Here is a 13376-nt window from a genome sequence, read left to right on the forward strand (position 1 = left end):
TCCTTTCTATCCACATTGCCCCAGACACTTTCAAAATAATCCCTACATTCCAGTCAGCCTGGGTCTCAGTTGTGCTCTGTGCAAGGATACAAGGTCAGTGAGAAAAACGTGGAGGTTGGAGTTGGACCAACTTGTTACCCACTTTTGCTAATGTTTAGCTGGATGACTTTGGGCATGTTGCCTATCTTCCTGAAGTCTCTGTTTTCCCTTCTGTAAAGTAAGAAATAATAATACTTATCTTTTAGGTTGGTGTAGGGATTAAATGAAGTAAATACATAAAGTACCTGTCCTAGCTTGCTTTCTGTTGCTATAATAGAATACCACAGTCGAAGTAATTTATAAAGACATGTATTTTTACAGTTATGGAGGCTGATAAGTCTAATAGCAAGGTGCTGGCATCTGATGAGGGCCTTCTTGCTGTGTCATAATGTGGTGGAGGGCATCACATGGTGAGAGGGCAAGAGTGTGTCTGTTAGCTCACATCTATCTTCCTCGTCTTATAAAGCCACTAGACCCATCATGAAGGTTCTACCCTCATTACCTTATTTAATCCTTATTACCTCTTGATATAGTTTGGTTATGTCCCCACCCAAATCTCATCTTGGACTGTAGTTTCCATAATCCCCATGTGTCTTGGGAGGGAACTGTGGGAGGTAATTGAATCATGAAGGTGGTTATCTCCATGCTGTTCCTGTGATAGTGAGTGAGTTCTCATGAGATCTTATGGTTTCATAAGGGGCTTTCCCCTACCTTTGCTCTGCACTTCTCCTTGCTGCTGCCGTGTGAAGAAGGACGTGTTTGCTTTCCCTTCTGCCATGATTGTAAGTTTCATGAGGTCTCCCCAGCCTTGCTGAACTGTGAGTCAATTAGACCTCTTTCCTTTATAAATTATCCAGTCTTGGGTATGTCTTTAATAGCAGCATAAGAACGGACTAATACACCTCCCAAAGGTTCCACCTCCAAATACCATCAACGTATGAATTTGGGAACTAAATTTTAACACAGGAAATTTTGGAAACACAGTCAAACCATAGCAGTAACTGGCACAGTTTAAGTACCTTTAATAAAATTGGTTTCTCCCAGTGGAATTTTTCAGTCCCATTTTCCCCATCCCTCTTGCCTGGAATCCTTGCAGTCTTCTGATTATTAAATTATGTGATATGATATGTGGGATGTGCTTTAAAGCAGTGCTACTCCAGCTATGGTCTGTGGCCTGTCCTCAATAGGATAGGTGTAGAAATAGAGTAAATATACATGCGATTATGCCACAAATGAATAATAAACAAGTTGAGGCCCAGCACAGCACTTGTGTGTCCTGCTTTAAAATGCTCTGAGGGGGAAAAGGAGGGGTGGAGACATGGAGAGAAAGACAGGTGAAAAGTTTGGCCAAAATATTGAACATTAGTGGCTGGTACATAGGGTGGGGTTCTCTACACTATTTTACTTGTATCGATATTTGAACATTTCAATAACAGGTTCTTAAAATTCCTACACAAATTTCCTTTGAGATCCAGCTTTAGCCCTGTTTTGTTAGGGATATTTTTTTCTATGCATTTTGTTTTTACTGATCTCTCACTTTTAATGACAAAGTTGCATGGTGACTTACATTTTCATGTGTGTGTGTATATACCCACATAGATATATAAACACATTTATACATATATGCACACATATATAATCTCCAAATTGAATATAAAGTCCTTGAGGACATATATCCTGCTCCATATTTCTGCTTGCCCCATACAATTTTTTTAAAAACATGGAGATGCCCAATCATTGTTTTGTGATGGATTTAGATTAGGTTTTCCAACTTGCCTAATGTTTAACAAGGTACTTGTTAAAAGCACAGATTCCTGTGCCCCTCCCTGGAGATTCTGATTTGCTTGGCCTGGGGTAGAATATAGCCAATAGATCTGCCAAGAAACCCTTTTTCCTTAGAGTCGGAAGAGCAGTTTTGTTTTATAATGTCCTCTATTAAAACGAGCATGCATTTAGGAGGGGAAAGTCAATTTAAACATTGACGGGGGCTAGCTGACCAGCACTCAGTCTCTACTCCTCCATCTTTAGCCCAGGACAAAGAGTAAGAATCTGGAGTTGAAATGGGAAAATGATCATGATGAAAGTGGTCTCTGAGAGATAAGATCAAAGAGAAAAAGAGAACTGATTTTTAATCAACACTGAAGCTATTTGTTGTACTTATATGTCAATGGGCTCTGAAAATCCCTTCAATAATATCCTTTCAATCATTTAAACAACTTTCACTATGACTCAGCAACATGGAACAAGTACCCACAGAAAGACCGTGAGCCTAAGAAGCAAATACTTTGTGAGGGTCTTGATTAAAGCTTATAAATAATAATAGACATAATGGGTTTCACGCACTGAGTGCCTATATGTCAATCACTATGTTAAGTGATAGACATGCTTTGGTTCTACTACTATTGAAGAAACCAACATTTCAAGAGGTTAAGTGGCATGCCCAAGTCCACACAGCTTATACGTGACAAAGCAGCTATTTGAACCCAGATCAGTTTGGTTTTAAAAGTCATCTTTCTAGTATGCCACATTGGTTCTTTGCATGCCCAGTACCTTGCCAGGGTGAGAAAATGGGGAATTCTCAGTAAACACTGGTTAAATGACTGAGTGAATATTGCACAATGTTAGGTTTTGGTTTGTTTTCAAGCCAGTGTTGGAGGCCAGAATGCTCAAAAGCAGGATATAGAAAATTTAGAGGAAAAGTCTAGAAAAAATTATTTTTTAAAGAAAAGAGCATAAAAGCTTGAAAAAGTAACACAAACAAAATAAAGATTAGAGGAAGAATGAAATGATTGGTGTTATTAAACATAGAGAGGAAAGAGCTAAGGCAGCTCTCTAAATGATCCTTCTGGTTTATGAAGGGAGGAGGAACGTAGTGAGCAGAGGATGCATGACTGGAGGAGCAGGTGGAGTCTCAGGGAATCACTGTCATGCCTAGGACTTACCAGGCTACTGGGCTGAGCTTTGTGGAATGGTTGACCGTGGCGTTTTGGATGGCAACCAATGCTGACTGCTGAGAAATGTACAGGGAAGGAAAGAACTGCAAAATTCACTGACAGCTCAGCTCATGATGCCTCATTCTTCTGCCTGCCCTGTACATATATCATCCAGTATACCACCAGTCACTTCTTCCCAGCATCAGTCTTGTCTATCACAACAACTGGAAATACCATTATCGGAATATAATTGCATTTCTGCAAACAGGCCTGAGTCTCAGTGGATAATCTGACATCATAGGCCATGATGGATCATCTCAGACCATATGCCCTGAAAGACACACATACCATCCTTAAGCCAAAGATGATGTCACATGCACTCGTCTCTCTACTGAAGCTGCTGCCGCCAATAGGTTAGGCTCCAAATGAAAGCATGGACAGGAGCAGAAAACTAGTACATGCCCCCATAAACTGGAAGCAGTGGAGTTACCCCATTAGTCAGCGATGGCCAGGGAATGAGTTGGTAAGGAGAGGCTCAGTTCTCACCTCTGACCCCGCATGAACTGTAGGGCTGGCTCTTTTCCTCAGTCTTCCTGTTTATTTTATATTCTCTCTCTTCCTTCCTCCCCCTACCTCTTATTTCTTTTGGAATAAGGCAAAATTAAATCTCTTCAGTTTAGCTGGCTAGTAAGTACATAGGAATATTATTTTTATTACATGAAAAAACAAAATAAAACAAAGTGTTTCCACCTGAGGTTGAGCATAAATCTTTTGATGATGACAGTCATCAGGCCTTACCAGGGCTATCACAAAATTCCCTTGATATCCCAGCTGCCTGGATATGCATTTGGATCTCTTCTTGTGCTGGAAAATGTAAGCTAATATTCCATAAGAAGATTAGTCGAGTTCCAAAGAGCACAACTATGTGAAGTTTCTGATTCTCTTTCTCCAAAAGATAGCCATTGGGTGGCAAGCTACAAACAGACAACCACTCAAGAGCAGGGCAAATATTTTTGTTTCAGGTGTCCTGCGTGTTGAAGTGGAAACAGTCTTTCAAAGCCTCCTCCAGGAATCTCAGGTTCTCCAGCTGGAACTGTCTCTGCCTCTTCTCGTTTTAAGTAGCACTCTGTACTTAGAGCACTGGCCGGAGACTGCCTCGACTTAGCAAATGTAATGCCATGGCACATTCACATAATGCCTTTTCCTTCCCTTTGGGCTTAGAAGACAACCTCAAACCCCAGCGGACACTGCATAGGTGTTTTGTGAAATCTAACATTTGTTTCAGAGAGTATTAGAGAGCCACAGAAACCCCTCTGAGTAATTACTATGGCACTAAATGGCACAACTCCCTACTACCTGAAACCCAGAAGGATCTTGGTGGTATTGCAGCTTGAGTTTGAAGCCAGCTGTGACTGCACCTTGTTTTCTGATCAGCTCACATTAGCCTCCAGAGGAACCTGAAACTCCTAGTGCAGAAATGCAGGTGATCACACACTGCCGCCATAGGGAAATGACTGTCACTGACACGTATTTCAACATTCAGAAGAGGTTCCAGGTAAGTGGAGATATAATAATGGTTTCCAGAGATGCAGAGAATGCTGCCGGCTCAATGATTGTCCCCATCTAGCTGGGGGATAATGAAAAGTGCCCTTTCTTTCATTCAAATCGCTTCCTCCTGTTGGTTTTTTTTTTTTTTTTCCCCAAAGAAGAGCCCATTACCTACTAAATAATGCAAAGTTATAGCTATACTGTGTTTGTTAAGGAAGAGGCTCATAGATGCTCTAAGTTAATTGTTAATGCCTTTTCCTTAGGACAATTTTATTACATAAATTTATAAAATAAATTTAAAAAGTCACAAAGACCTATGTGGAATTTTAAATATTTCCTATAATTATCTCAAAATAGCGTATGGATTAGCAAACAGCCCAGAGTAGACGATACTAACGGAGATATTTACAGAAAAAAAAGTACACATGAAATATGGTTTGGCCAGGTTTAATACACACAGAATACACTTTAATACTTTCATATGGTCTGAATAATATCCCCATATTGATTTTTTCCTTGTTTCTACCAACTCCACAGCAAATGTACGACAATGGCTCATTGATTTATTGTGAGTGTAGCAATGGGTTTATAACGGCATGAATCATGCCGATTGCTCAATTCACCACATGCCTTAATAAAAGTTTTACTTTAATAAAACTGAGCTAAGGCAAATATGCCCAGAGGCTGGCCTGACATTCCTTATACATTACCCTGCCTCAGGAAATTATTGCCATATATTTTACAGCAGCTACAGTAGGCTAGGGGATCAGGATTAAAATGTACTAACTACTGTGATATTTAACAGAACTCCTGTGTTCCCAGTTAACCCTCACAGGTACAAAATGAACAGAGCAATTAGGAGACAACACAGCACAGGGAACAGAACTGGACTGGGAGGCAGGCAATTATGGATCAGCGCTGGCCCTTGTTACTCCATGTGCGTCCCCTAAGCTCTGTTCAGTGAAGGTGGAAGTACCTCTTCTGCTTCCCTTCCAGAGTTTCTGTGAGTGTCAAATGAGAAAGAGAAAGCACAGTGTTTGATAAGCCACAAATGCTCTGCAAGCATAAGGTGGCGGTGTCACCCTGAGGGACAGAGTCCGCAAGGTACACAAGCACCAACTCCCAGCCCTGTGAACTCTGTCTATGGCAAGTCCAAACTTCACAGTTAATAACAGTGCAAAAATAACAGATATTATTCTATTTACAGATGTTTAGGGGTCAAAAAGTGAAAAAAAGCCAATATTCTAGTAGTGTTACATTATTCTTTTATAAACTAAGCATTGTTTTTTGTCTTCTCTAGTAAGAGCTGAAAACACCCCTACTGCACCTGCATTTTGTTAGAAAAAGTTCACCTGGGGTGTGAGAATGCAGGCCAGATGCATCGCGGGTGCTGAGGTAGTGAATTATCACCTGCTCATTATTGCTCTGGAAGAAATTATAGTTAAACTGTCTGTATACTATTCCGTGCTGATCGGTGCAATGTATATTAGTTCATAAGACCAAGGAAGCCTCTTTGGATTTGCTAATCAATACCAGTCACTTAGACCTTATTATAGAATATGTAGTAGCATAAGGAGGTGGTATGATCCTATGGAAAGAGCTTGAGCTTTGGCAAAATTTTGACAGCTTTGGGCCTACTGCATGATCTTGGGCCAGGTACAAAATCTCTCTGGGCCTTGGTTTTCATATCTGGAAAATGGGAGTTTTGTTGTTGAATTGACAAATGTAAAATGGGCTCATCGTAGACCCTTAAAAATGCAGTTTCCTGAACTCACTCTCATGTATTTTGAAGCAATCCATCTCTGTCTCCCTGAGTGGCCTGTCCCCCTCACACATAGCTCTTTTCTCTTTCCACACTGGGGCTCATTTCATGTGCACAGCAGCCCGCTAGGGAAGGCCTGCCATGCCCAGCATCTGCCTCAGGTTGAGATGGGCTTCCTTTCTGCTCCTGAAGCATTTTGATCACTTTCAGCTTGTGTTCACCACAATATTTGCCTCTCTCCCCAGTTGGAACCTTAAGGAAAGAAACTGTGTTTTGTTCTTCCCAACTTTGTTCCCTTAAGGTTTAACATTCTATTAGGCACATAGATGACAGTCAATAGTAAGTAAATGACTGAATAAAGAAATGACGAATGAATGAATGATGTACAGCCAGTTCACATTCTCAAAGAGTATGTGCCTTCACAAAAGTGAACTTGATCATAAGTTTTGAAAATGAACTCAGGACATACTAGATTAGCCCAAACTCAATTTACGATTCAAAGTTGCTGCTTCTAAGGTAGAATAACAACAATTACACATGACTAGTATTTATTGAACACTTACTATGTGCTAGGCACTATGCCAATCACTCTGCATATCTCCTGTCGTTAGTCCTTGCAAGCACTTAATGACCCATGTTATTATTACCATGATACAGATTAATACACTGAAGCTTAGAGGGATTAAATAGCCTTCCCAAAGTTGCACAGCTGCCAGTGACTGAGTTAAGATTTGAACCTATGTCTTTCTGATTCACAAACCTGTGTTCTAGCTACTGTGTTACCCTGAGCAAAGACCAAGGAGTATCCTGAGTCCTGATGGATACCAATGACATTGACAGCCAGGAAGGAGTTAATGTTTGAATATACGGCTTGTACTGTAGTCTTATAGTGAGCAAAATTCACTGTTACACGGTTGCCTGTGTGAGTTCCACTTCCCCTGATCCATGGTCTGAAGCTCTACCACTTTTTTCTCATTCTCACCCAAGAGGGCAGCTGAAATGAAACCCACCGTCATCAACCAGGAACTCAACTTTCAAAAGAAATGAAGAATCCAGGGGCAACTGCAGTCTCACTATTCATTAATGGGTTTATCGGGAACTCTCTTGACATTGAGCTGTAACTACAGCATTTAAGAAAATCTCAAATTTGAAAATAAATAAGTTGGCTGACATACAGACATTTTACATATGAATTTAATAAAATCGATTTTTCTTTTTGAAATATTTGGTAATCTCTAAAATATATCAACTGCAACCCAGGAACATTGTATCCCAAGTTGTGATTCATGAAATGAAACGGAAATGTATTATGTAATTCAATGGGGAGTGTCCAGCACAGAGCTCATTAGGGCCGTTGCTGGTGATGTGGACTGCAGTTTGGAAGCTCTGTGGTTTGGGCACGCTTCTCACAATCCTTACCTCCCCTTCCTCCGAGGACATTGTAACCAAATATCGTCACCCTTTTAAAAATAGCATTCTTGAGCATTTTGCCCACAGACGGGGATAATTCAGGGGAAGTCTTAGGAAAAACTCTGAATTATTTCCTCTCTCCTCCTGCTTTACCATTAACCTATCTTGTAATGAGTCAGGCTCAGAACTGACTCATGGCCTCTCTATGTAGTTCCTGGATCCAAACTAGGCCTAGCCTATATATTGCCCAGGTGGACACCATGGTGTCATCTGAGGTGAATGGAGCCCAGAGGAGAAAAAGGGACTTTCCCAGAATCATATGGTCCTTTAATGTCAGAGCCAGAACTGGCTCTGAAATCTCTGGATTTCTTTTTTTTTTTCAGTTCATCGCACAGCCTGAACTTGTAGTAAAAGCACAGTTTTGCCTACATGTGGTAATTTCCATGAAAACAAGTAAGAAAGTAAGGAAAAAAGCACTGATCTGTAAAATACTTTTCTTTCAGTCCTATCTGATATTTTATGGCACTTCTTTGTTTACAAATATTTTTATTGAGATAAAATTTACATTGCATAAAATTTGCCATTTTAGCTATTTTAGAATTTACAGTTCAGTGGATTTTAGAACATTTATAATGTACAGCCATCACCACTACCTAATTCTAGAATTTGTTTTACCCCAGAAGAAACTCTGTACCTGTAAAGCATTTACTCCTCCTCTCCCTCTCCCCTGAACCCCTGGCAACCATTGATCTACATTCTGTCTCTACGGATTTACTTATTTTGGATATTTTATTTAAATGGAATCATACACTATGTGGCCTTATGTGACTGGCTTCTTTCAGTCTGGTCCTGGCTTGGTAGTGGTGAATTCTCTAAGCATTTGTTTGCCTGGAAAAGACTGGATCTTTCCTTCATTAATGAAACTTAGTTTCAGTGGACACAAAATTCTTGGCTGATAATTATTTTGTTTAAGGAGGCTAAAAATAGGACCCCGATCCCTTCTAGCTTGTAGGGTTTCTTCTGCGAAATCTGCTGTTAATCTGATAGGTTTTCCTTTATAGGTTACCTGATGCTTTTGCCTCATAGCTCTTCTTTCCTTTGTCTTGACTTTATACAACCTGATGACTATGCGCCTAGTTGATGATCTTTTTGCAATGAATTTCCCATGTGTTCTTTGAGCTTGTTGTGCTTGGATATCTAGATCTCTAGCAAGGCTGAGGAAGCTTTTCTTGATTATTCCCTCAAAGACATTTTCCAAACTTTTAGATTTCTCTTCTTTCTCAGGAAACCAATTATTCTTAGGTTTGGATGTTTAACATAGTCCCAAACTCCCTGGAGGCTTTGTTCATTTTTTAAAATCCTTTTTTTCTTTGTTTTTGATGGATTAGGTTAATTCAAAAGGCTTGTCTTTGAGCTCTGAAGTTCTTTCTTCTGCTTGTTCAATTCTATTGCTGAGACTTTCCAGTGCATTTTGCATTTCTCTAAGTGTGTCCTTGATTTTTCAGAAGTTGTGACTGTTTTTTATTTATGCTACCTACTTCACTGAAGAATTTTCTTTTCATATCCAGTATCATTGTTCTGATTTCTTTAAGTTAGACTTCATCTTTTTCTGGTGCCTCCTTGATTAACTTAATAATCAACCTTCTGAATTCTTTTTCTGGCAATTCAGAGATTTCATCTTGGTTTGGATCCATTGCTGGCGAGCTGGTATGGGAGTGTTAAAGAATCTTGTTTTGTAGTATTGCCAGAATTGTTTTTCTGGTTCCTTCTCATTTGGGTAGACTATGTCAAAGGGAAGATCTGAGATTCAAAGGCTGTTGTTTAGATTCTTTTGTCCCACGGGGTGCTCCCTTGATGTGGTGTTCTTTGCCTTCCCCTTGGAATGGGGTTTCCTGAGATCTGAACGACAGTGATCGTTTTTGCTCTGTTGGGTCTAGCCACCCAGCAGAGCTACCAAGCTCCAGGCTGGTCTGGAAAGAGTCCTGTGATGTGACCCATTTTCAGGTCTTGCAGCTGTGGATACCAGTACCTGCTCTTGTGGGGGTAGCAGGGGAATGAAGTGGACTCTGTGAGGGTTCTTGGTTGTGTTTTTGTTTAGTGCGCTGGCTTCGTGTTGGTTGGCCTCCAGATAGGAGGTGGCAATTTCAAGAGTACATCAGCTGCAGTCCTATAGGGAGGATGCGAACTTGCCCTAGAGACACCTGGGTTAAGTATTCAGGTTTCTCAGGCAGTGGGCAGGGCCATAGAGCTCCTAAGAGATTATGATCTTTGTCTTTGGCTACCAGGGTGGGTGGAGAAAGACTACCAGATTGGGGCAGGGATAGGCATGTCTGAGCTCACCTTCTCCTTGGGTGGAACTTGCTGCATCTGCTTTGGGAAATGGGTGTGTGGTTCCCAGTTCAATGGAGTTGCATTCCCAGGGGGATTATGGCTGCCTCTGCTGAGTCATACAGGTCATCAGGAAAGTGAAGAAAAGCCTGCAGTCACAGGTCTCACCCCACTCCTGCGCAGCCCACAGTCCTAAAGGCCAGTCTCACTCCCACCATGCACCCCAACAGCACCAGGGCTGAAAGTTTGAGTCTATTTCTAGGCAGCCGGTGACCAGGGCTGAGAACTTGCCCCAGACCACGAGCCTACTCATTGAGAAAGCAAGCAGACTCACAGTTTTTTGGCATCTCAGGGAGTCTGCAGTGGTGATCCAGTTCCTTCAAAGGTCTGTGGATTATCTTGCCTTTCTTGGTATGTTCCTGTGGTAGTTCTTGGAGCAAAAGTTTACGATATGAGTCTCCACATGCTGCTTTGCTCTGTCTGTTTGAGTGGGAGCTGCAAGTTAGTCCTACTTTCTGTCCACCATCTTAATCCCTTAATCCTCTTTTTTATTTAGAGGAAATTCTCTTCTATTCCTAGCTTGTAGATTGATTTTTTTAAATCCTGGAAGGGTGTTGGATTTTTTTTTTAATGCTCTTTCTCCATCAATGAGATGATCATGTGGGGTTCCCCCACTTCTTTCTATTAATATAGTATACCTTGGTTTCTTTTCATATGTTGAACCACCCTTGCATTCTTTGAATAAATGCATTTTGGTCATAGTATAAAATCCTTTTAATGTATTGTTGGATTCAGTTTCTAATATTTATTGAGAAATTTTGCATCTATATTCATAAAGGATATTGGTTTGTAGTTTTCTTTGGCTTTAAAATCAGGGGAATAATGGCTTCATAGAATAAATCAGAAAGTATTTCATCCTTTTCTTCCAAGTTTTGGAAGAATTTGAGAAGAATTAGTGTTACTTTTACAAAAACCTTTAGTAGAGTCCACCAGTGAAACCTGGATTTTTTTTATTGGAAGTTTTTTGATTACTGATTCAATCTCTTATTATAGGTCTGTTCAGGTGTTCTATGTCTTTTTGAGTCACTTTTGGTAATTTTTTCCTCTAAGAATTTGTTCATTTTATCTTGGTTATCTTACTTGATTGCATATAAATGTTCATAGTTTTTTCTCATAATCCTTTTTATTTCTGTAAACTTATTAGCAATATACTCACTTTCATTTGTGATTTTAGTAATTTGTGTCTTCTCTATTTTTCTGGGTTTGTCAGGTAAATTTTGTTGATTTTTTTTCAAAGAACCAACTTTTTTTTTTCGTTTCTCTATTTCATATCTCTTCAGTATTTATTAATTCTGCTAGCTTTCAGTTTAGTGTGCTCTTCTTTTTCTAGTTCTGTAGGGTGTAAATCTAAGTTATTGGTTTGAGACCTTTCTTTTAAGAAATATAGACACACACATAATCATATATTCTGTGTAAGCACTGCATTCACTATATCCTATCAGTTTTGGTATGCTGTGTTTTTGGTTAGATTTGTCTCACAGTATTTTCTGATTTCTCTGTGATTCCTGTTTTGATCCATTAACTGTTTAAGAGTGTGTTGTTTAATTTTCATACATTTTTGGAATTTTCAGGTTTTCTTCTGTTACTGATTTCTAGTTTCATTCTGTTGTAATTAGAAAGGATACTTTTGAATGATTTCCATCTTTTTAAGTTTATTGAGACTTGTGACCTTACATATGATTATTCTGGAGAATGTTTTATGTGTTCTTAAGAAAATGTGTCTTTTGTTGTGTGGAGTGTTTTGTAGATGTCTGTTAGGTCTAGTTGGTTTATAGTATACTTCAAGTCTTGTACTTTCTTACTGATCTTCTGTTGAGTTGCTCTACTCGTTATTGAAAGCAGGGTATTACAATCTCCAACTATTATTGTGGAATTTTCTCTTTTTCTCTTTAATTCTGTCAATGTTTCCTTCATATATTTTGGGGTTCTGAAGTTAGGTGTGTATATATTTTTAATTTATGTATCTTCTTAATAAATTGGCCTGTTTATTACTATATAATGTCCTTTTTAAATCTCTTGTAGCAATTTTTGGCCTTAAACCTGTTTTACATGATATTCATATAGACACTTAAGCTCTATTTTAGTTATTGTTGTATGGAATATCTTTTTCTGTCCTTTCACTTTCAAACTGTTTTGTATCTAATGTGAGTCTCTTGTAGACAGCATATAGTTGGATGACTTTTTAAAAATTCATTCTGCAATATCAGCCTTTTAATTAGAGAATTTGAGTCTTGCATTTCATATAATTACTGCTGAGGTAAAACTTACTTCTGCCATTTTGTTACCTTTTACTCCATACGTCATATATACTTTGTTGTTGCTGAATTTTTCCCTTACTGTCTTCTTTTGTGTTAAATTGATGTCTACTAGCATAACATTTTGATTACCTCTTTATTTATTTTACTATGTGTTCTGCGTTAGTTATTTTATTAGTGGTTGCCTTGGGGATTACAATTAATGTCTTAATTTATAACAATCTAGTTCAAATTAGTACCAAAATAGTTTCAATGATATATAAAAATTTCCCTCTATATAGGTTAGTTTTCCCTATTGAATTACATGTTTATATATTGTATCCCCACTGACATAGATTTATGTTTATTGTTTTATGTAGTTGTGTTTTAAATCACATAGGAAAAAAGAGAAGTTACAAACCAAAAATACATGTATTCTAATTTTTATATTTTCTATTTATTTATCCTTCCTAATATTCTTTATTTCTCCACTGGGACTCAAGTTACTGTCTCTTGTCCTTTCACTTCAGTCTGAAGGATTAACTTTAGCATTTCTTGTAGAGCATGTCTAGTAGTATTAAACCCTCCCAATTTTTTACTTATCTGGGAATGTCTTAATTTATACTTTGTCTTAAAAATAGTTTAATTGAGATATGGTTCATAGATCATACATTTTACCTGTTTAAATTGTACAATTCAATGGCCTTTACTATAGATATATATGTAATCACTACCAGAGTTTATTTTAGAACATTTTCATCACTGCAAAAGATAGCCCATACCATTTAACTATCCCTTCTTTCTGGTTTCTTTTAAATAATTAATAACAACATTTATTTTGGCTTATGATATGAATTTTTTTGTCATATAGTATTGGAAACTCAAGCTATAATTTCAGCTGTAAAAGATCTTACAGTGTATCTTAGGAGAAAAAAAAACCTAACAAATATGCAACAGCCTGGTTCTGTCACTTTTAAACTTCAAGACTGTAGCAGGTTGCATTTTTTAAGATGGCCACAATAACATGTCTCATCCCACACACTCTTGTGCAGTATGACCTCA

The sequence above is a fragment of the Trachypithecus francoisi genome, unplaced genomic scaffold (assembly GCF_009764315.1).
Source record: "Trachypithecus francoisi isolate TF-2019V2 unplaced genomic scaffold, Tfra_2.0 Lachesis_group17, whole genome shotgun sequence".
Classification (NCBI taxonomy): domain Eukaryota; kingdom Metazoa; phylum Chordata; class Mammalia; order Primates; family Cercopithecidae; genus Trachypithecus; species Trachypithecus francoisi.